The sequence below is a fragment of the Hipposideros armiger genome, unplaced genomic scaffold (genome assembly GCF_001890085.2).
Source record: "Hipposideros armiger isolate ML-2016 unplaced genomic scaffold, ASM189008v1 scaffold_210, whole genome shotgun sequence".
Taxonomy (NCBI): domain Eukaryota; kingdom Metazoa; phylum Chordata; class Mammalia; order Chiroptera; family Hipposideridae; genus Hipposideros; species Hipposideros armiger.
The window spans coordinates 363793-371598 of NW_017731560.1; positions in this window are offsets into that span (position 1 = coordinate 363793).

The window sequence follows — 7806 nt, forward strand, 5'->3', positions numbered from 1 at the left end:
GCAACGTCCTCCACACTAGACTGAAGAACAAAAACGACAGCACCTTGTCTGTTCCCCTTCCCCCAGTTCCCCAGCACTGTCCCCATCCCCCCAATTCCCCAATAAAAATATTTAAAAAAAAATAAAAAATAAAAAGAGCAATGGGTTTTCCATCCAAGATGGTGGAGTAGATAAACACTGCTTATCTTCTCTCATGACCAGATAAAAATTACAACTAAACTACAAAACAACCATCATTAAGAATCGCTTGAAGTCTTGCTGAACCAAAGACCTACAACTAAGGTCATATAGAAAAAAGCCACCTTGAGACTGGTAAAAGGGACAGAATGGGCTAGTCTCACACCTGTGTGTGACCATTAAAAAAAATCAGGAAGGATATCTTAGCTTTGCCCCCTCTCCCCCTCCAGAAGAGTGAGCTGTCCCAATGCAACAACACGCTCTCTAGCCCAAGGTTTCAGTGCTGAGGAGAGAAGTCCCCATAATTTCTGGTTATGAAAACCAGCAGAGGTTGTGGCTGAATGGGATGGAGTGTGGCTTCAGTCCCAGGCACCCTATCGGAGGGCCGGTGCATGAACTTACTTGCTGACAGGCTCATTCACTCTGAGCTCCAACACTGGGGCAGTGGCTCAAAAGGCACCAGGTACATACGGGGAACAGCTGAGTTGCCTGGCTTCAGGGTGAGGGCTAAAGGGGCAGCTTTATCCCTGATGGGGAAGTTGGCAGAAAACATTGTTTCTTTGTTGAGTCCTTCCCCTTCCTAGCGTGCAGACCCAGGCAGCCATCATATCTGAGTCTCCATCAACCTGACTAATTCCCTTCATTCACCCCACCCTAGTGATTCTGAGGCCCTTCCCCTCCCAACTTTCGAGCACACCGAGGCCACTTTGAGTGGCTTTTTCATACAAACCGCCTACCTTGGCTCATGCTGCAAACTTTCCTAAACTCTCTCAAAGGTTCACAAAACCCAAACAAGCAGCATGTGGCTTTGGTGTATCCTGAACCTCTGGCTGAGCAGCCCTAAACTTGGCACTAGCCACGGCCGGCCTTGATTTGTAGCTTGGTCTCTCAAGGCACCTCCAAGCACAGTGCAGGTGGTGACCATCTGCAGATTGCTTTGTGGCTCATGCCAGGTGGATCTGGGCAAGACACAGGCTGAGACTGAACTTTTCCTGCAGCGGGTTCCCTCCCAGGTGGCCCTGGGGCTGGGACACCCAGTGGCCAGCTTCAAACTGGAGCTGGACCATCACCCAGTCACCTCCAAGGATGACACACCCAAAGGGCAGACTTGGAAGGCACCAGAGCTCTGCTAAAGTAAGTCCTGCTCCATATGGTCAGCCCCTCCACAACAGCTCCTTCACTGTAGTAACAGCCAGTCCTCACAACCAATGAGCCCAAGGGTCAGTCCGTCCAGCTGATGTGCAAACAGAAACCAAGGATCAACTATAACAGGAGGACCCACACAAGGGACACACCTGGAGCACCCAGCTCTTGTGACCGGGAAGACGGCACCACTGGGCCTTACAGGGCACCTACTATATAAGACCAGTTTACTAAGACCAGGAGAAGGAGCAGCCCTGACTAATATATAGAAACAAACATAGGGAGGCAGCCAACATTGGGGAGGGGAGAACAAAGAAACCTGTCCCAAATAAACAAACAGAATAAAGCTCCAGAAAATAACTAAACAAAATGGACACAAGCAATCTACCAGGGGAAGAGTTCAAAATGCTAGTTATAAAGATGCTCAGTGATCTCAGGGATAACTTCAACAAAGAGATGGAGATAGAAAACATAAAAAGAACCAGTCAGAAATAAAGAATACAATAACCAAAATGAAAAATACATTATAGGGAATCAATAGTAGATTAGATGGAGCAGAGGATCAAATCAGCAATTTAGAAAGTAAGGTAGGACCCAAGGCAACACCCAAACAGAACAGCAAAAAGAAAAAAAGAATTTTAAAAAAATGAGGATAGTTTAAAGGGCCTCTGAAATAATATCAAGCATGCAAACATTCACATCATAGGGGTACCAGAAGACAGGGAGCAATGGATCGAGAAACTATTTGAAGAAGTAGTGATGGAAAACTTCCCTAACCTGGTGAAGGAATAGGATATTCAAGCCCAGGAAGTGCAGAGAGTCCCAAACAAGATGAACCAAAAGAGGCCACCACCAAGACACATCATAATTAAATGCCAATGGTTTAAAACTAAGAGACAATCTTAAAAACGGCAAGAGTAAAGTAGTTAGTTACCTACAAGGCAGCTCCCATAAGACTGTCGGTTGACTTCTCAACTGAAACTTTGCAGGCTAGAAGGGATTGGGAAGAAATATTCGAAGTAATGAAAAGCAAAGACCTACAACCAAGGTTAATCTTCCCAGCAAAGCTATCATTTAGAATTAAGGGACAAATAAATAGCTTCCCAGACAAGAAAAAGCTAAAGAAGTTCATCACCACCAAACCAGTATTACAAGGAATCTCAGAGGGACTTCTTTAAGACAGACAAAAAAAGCAAAAATATGAATAATAAAATGGCAATAGCTACATATCTGTCAACAATTACTTTAAAGGTAAATGGATTAAATGCTCAAATCAAAAGACATAGGGTGGCTGAATGGATAAGAAAAAAAGACCCATACATATGCTGCCTACAAGAGACTCACTTCAGATCAAATCACAAACACAGACTGAAAGTAAAGCGATAAGAAAAATTATTTCATAAAAATGGAAATGAAAAAAACAAATTCATAGATACAATGAACATTTTGATAGTTGTCATGTGGGAAAGGTTTTGGAGGGGTGGGTGAAAAAGGGTAAGGGATTAGGAAGTACAAATTGGTTGTTACACAGTAGTCACGATGATGTAGGGTATAGCATAAGGAATATAGTCAATAATATTGTCATAAGTATGTATGGTGTCAGATGGGTACCAGATCTATCAGGGTAATAGATGGAAGGAGGTGCCGGGGGGAGGGTGAAAAGGTGAAGGGATTATGAAATACAAATTGGAAGTTACAAAATAAATAATATGGTAATAACTATGTATAGTGTCAGGAGGGTACTAGACTAGTTAGGGGGATTCATTTCTTAAATTACATAAATGTCTAAACACTATGCTGTACATCTGATTTAATATACAGCATAGGGAATGTAATCAATAATATTGTGATAGCATAGCATGGTGTCAGATGGTTGCTGGACTTATCATGGTGATCACCTCTTTAGGCATGTAAATGTTGAATAATTATGGTGTACACCTGAAACTAATATTTTATTGTATGTTAGCTATATTTTAATAGAAATCTATAAATAAATAAATAAATAAATAAATAAATAAATAAATAAGCCTTGGTTTTCTGGGTGACATTTAGTCAGCCCTCATTAAATAGGCTCAAAGATGAAAATGCTTCTTTCTCAAGGCAGCCTGTCATGATCCCTGGTCTGGCCCAGGTTCTCTGGGTAAGTGCTCTCTTAGCAGCCTACAGTCCTCTGCAGCACTTGTAGGTTTTCACATCAATACATGTATTTCTCTGCCATGGGGTGTATTGCCTGTCTTTGTCCAATAGGCTGTAAGCTTCCTGAGGGCAAGGACAGTCTGTATCTTACTCACCTCACCTGGCCCAGTGTCTAGCACATAGGAAGGACTCAGTAAATGGCAGCTGTAATCACTGCTTTATTTCTGAAGCTTCGCCTTTCTTCTCACTCTGCAAACACTCTCTAGTTTGCAGTCATTTTTAAGAAGTGGTATTGCTGCCTTGACCTAGTCCTCCAGGGCTGACAAGAGCAGCACAACGCAGAAGCTGCATACACATATACTGTCATTGCTTGTTGGGAGCACGCCATTTCCATCAGTGTAGCTGAAGGCTATCTTCCTTTGTCCCTAACTGTATCACACTCTCAGATCCAGCTGAGCTCGAGGTCACTCAAACCACATATCCGCCAGCCTCATGTTTTCTTTCTATCCCAGTTTGCACAAGAGCCAGGTGGGTGGGAAACAGGAGTGTGAGAAACACTCATCTCTCAAGGTAGCTTTCCCTGTCCTGTTTCCCTATGGCTGCTCTTCGTGACTTAAGAGTGGAGCTTTCCCCTCATCCCTGTGTGGTTCCTTCATCTAACGTTGAGGCTCTTGTTCTAGTCTGTCTAAATTTTCCTGAGCCCCAGTTCAGCCATCCGCCATATATCAACCAACCCTACGAGCCTAGTGTCACCTACACACCTGAGTAATGTGTCCCTGTGCCTGCCTGCAAGTCCTGGATAACAATGTGGAGCAGGGCAGGACTAAGACAAGTGCCCTGGAAATGCTGCTGGGGACCCCCCTCGGCCTGGCACCCACTGAAAAGGATTGAATCAGTAACACAAACTGTGTCAAGGTCAAATCCTGCTTTTGCCACTTTTGTGGCTGTGAAATTGGGACTAATTGTACTCTATATTAGTTTTCTAGGGCAACTATAATGCAGTACCAAAAACTTGGTGGCTTAAAACAACAGAAATGTATTCTCACACAGTTCTGGAGGCTAGAAGTTCAAAATCCAGGTGTCTGCAGGGCCACACTCCCTCCAAAGTCTGTAGTAGAGGATCATTCCTTGTCTCTTCCAGCCCCAGGTGGCTCCTGGTGTTCCTTGGCTTATGGCAGCATAACTCCAATCTCTGCCACATGGTCTTCTTCTCCGTGTGTGTCTCTATGTGTCCTCTCTTCTTCTAATAAGGACACCAGTCATTGAATTTAGGGCCCACCCTACTCAGTATGACCTCATCATAACTAATTATACCTTCAAAGATCTTATGTCTAAATAAGGCCACATCCTGAAGTTATGGGTGGACTTGAACTCTGGGAGGCGGGGGAGAGAGCACTAATGAACCCACTACAAATAGTAACACTTTTTCATAGGACTTTCCTGAGAGTCCAGGAAGATAATGTGGGGTAGGGCTTCTCAAACCATAATGTGCACACAACCACCTGGGGATCTCTTAAAAATGCAGATTTGAGTAAGCCAGCCTGAAGTGTGTCTGCATTTCTCACAAGCTCCCAGGTGATGCCCAGCTGCAACTCTGTGCTTTGAATAACAATGATATAGGTGAAATAAAGTACTTTCAAAACATATGTCCAGTAGGTTTATTCCATTTTTTTGGTAATGAGCATTTCTCATACTCCTGATTCCCACCCACCTGGCTCTTGTGTAAACTGTAAAAGATAGAAACTATGTTTTAGTTTGGGTTCCCCTCAAAAGCAGACCTGGAGACAAGGACTTGGGTCTAGGTAGTTTATTTGGCAAGGGGTCATATGAAGCACACATGTGGAAGTAGGGAAAGGGAGAAAACAGAGAGAAATCAATGAAGAAGGTATTAAACAACAGGTGGCCCTGGGGCCAACTAGGGCTCCATCCTGCTGGAGGCTGGCTGAGACACTGTGAGGCCACACCTCAGAACTGTCCTGCTGGATGGCTGGGATGGGGGGGTGCGTGGCTAGGGCATTTTTTTCCACCGATTACCATCCCCCATCAGTTGAAGGCTGTCCTGGCATCTGGTTCCTGTGGGCAACTGGGCAAGCTCCCCAGTGCTGGAGAGAGTCCTCCCTCCAGCGGAAAAGTTGCAGGCGCTGGAGGTGAGAAACATGGGCCTGCTGGAAAAACCCTTCTCCTGAAGGCACAGGTGACCTCGGCTAGGCCAAGATGAGAGAGGGAGGGAGATCATCATCACCTGCTACAGAAGCCTTCCAAGTTTGCATGTCATCTGTGTCTCCACCATTCTATTTTGAGTACATGAGCTACCCAAGCGAGCTCTCACTTACAGTTATGATTAAGATAGTCAGCCAGTCCCTGCAGATACCTTGCCCACAGGGGTGTCACAGAAGAACCTGTCAATGGCCCATCGAAACCCACATGTGTCCTGCCCACCCCTCACTCCCAGGCCCTGCCTTTGTGTGGGTAAAAGTGAGGAGTTCAGGGTCATCTTAGGGAGGGGATATTCCCCTCTCTCACAGTCCCTACATTCACCTAGTTCAATTGATCCACATTCTTGACATTCAATATCACGTTTCATCCACATCACAACCCTACAAAGCAGTTGCAATGATTGTCCCTATTTTATAGCCAAGGAAACTGATGGCTCTAACAGCTAAGTCACTTGGCCAAGGTTACTCTGAAAATGGTAAAAGTGATATCCAAATTCATTATAGTCTACCTGATGCACTATACTCTATGGATTTCTTAGGAGAAAACAGGTAGTAGGTCTCAATGAGATTTAAATACCAATCTGAACTACAATTCTAGAGCCATCTGTTGGACAAGAACAGTGAGAAGAACTACTTTGATTTGTACACAGTTTCTAGTCCTAGCATAACATAGTGGATCTGTTAGGGTGTGATTCTTCACTTGAAAAAATAAGTTACTGCACATAAAATACATGTATTACATTTTATAAGTTAGTGTGTTTATTTTTCTCTGTGTTGGTATTCACTGAGATAGACGTATTTTTCTTAGATAATTGGTAAGTGAATAGCTCCAGTCACTATTAAGCAAAAGATACTATGGAGACATGAAATAAATGTTATATCATTAGCTTGAAATTTTTCATCATAGCGTTTCCTCAACTAGTGATTTTTTCCCAATGCATCAAATATAGGATTCCACTCCCAAACACATTTCAGGAACACACTTACTCACAAAATAAGATAGATCCACTTTTCTGACATGTTTAAGGCCACTTTTCCTCTCTTTCCAGTCAATAAATTCCCCAAGGGAAGGATTGGTGGATTTTCCTGTACGCTGTGTGTACAGGGCCAGAGGTGTGTACATGGAGAGGTTTTCAACCCGTACATTCAAGTAAGCCAGCCCTTGAAAAACGAGCCCATGTGGCTCTTGAGGAATGGGGGAGAGAGTGTAGGGAGAGACATGTGAGCTTTTCTGTATTTCTTTAACTCTTACTTCTTTCTTTTTTTGCATACTTATCACTCAGTGCAAAGAACACAGAAAAGAAGAGGCCCCAGTCTCTGCCTTGAATGCACTGACAGTCCAGTTGGAGAGACAAGGAAAACACACTGGAAACAACTCATGCACAACACAATAGAGCTGAGGAATACTGTGTGAGTGTATGGCTCTAACTCAAAATACTGAAAAAAGCCTCGAGGAGGGGAGAGATGGATGTGAACTAAGAGGAAAGTAAGTGCAGTGAAAAGAACACTGGGCTAGGATCAGGAGACCTGGGTTCTAGACAAGTTAATCGCTCAACCCTCTGTGTCACTGTGTGTGTTCACTTCTCTCTCACAGACCCACCCTCAACCAGCTTGCAGTTTACCAGGGGACACAGGGCCAGAACTCCTATAGATGCATGTGATACTCCAGGATCAAGGATATGCATTCATTCACCCAGCATTTCCTGAGTACCAGCTAGGTGCCAGGCACTGGAAGGCAAATGTCAAACAGCTATGCTGAAATAGCTGCCGGTCTCCAAACCCACCTGGCTAATCTTGCTTTTACAACTTTGCTTGTGTTGTTCCACGCCCCAGCATCACCATTCTCAGTTTGTCCATCTGGAAAAACTGTTGATCCTTCAAACACCTGGTCAGGAATCACCTCCTTTGTGCAGACGTCTATCTTAGTCAGTACCTTTATTGCACCAGACAGAAATGGTCTCTGCTGCTCTTACCTATCTCTCTAACTCAACTTCAAGCTCCCTGAGATCAGAAACCAAGACTTCTCTTTGTGTCCAGTACTAGCACTGAGCCTGGACCACAGCAGTGGCTCCTTCAGTAAATGTTTGTCAAGTCACATAGAATCAAATCAAACTGAGAGTGGGATCCTTGACTC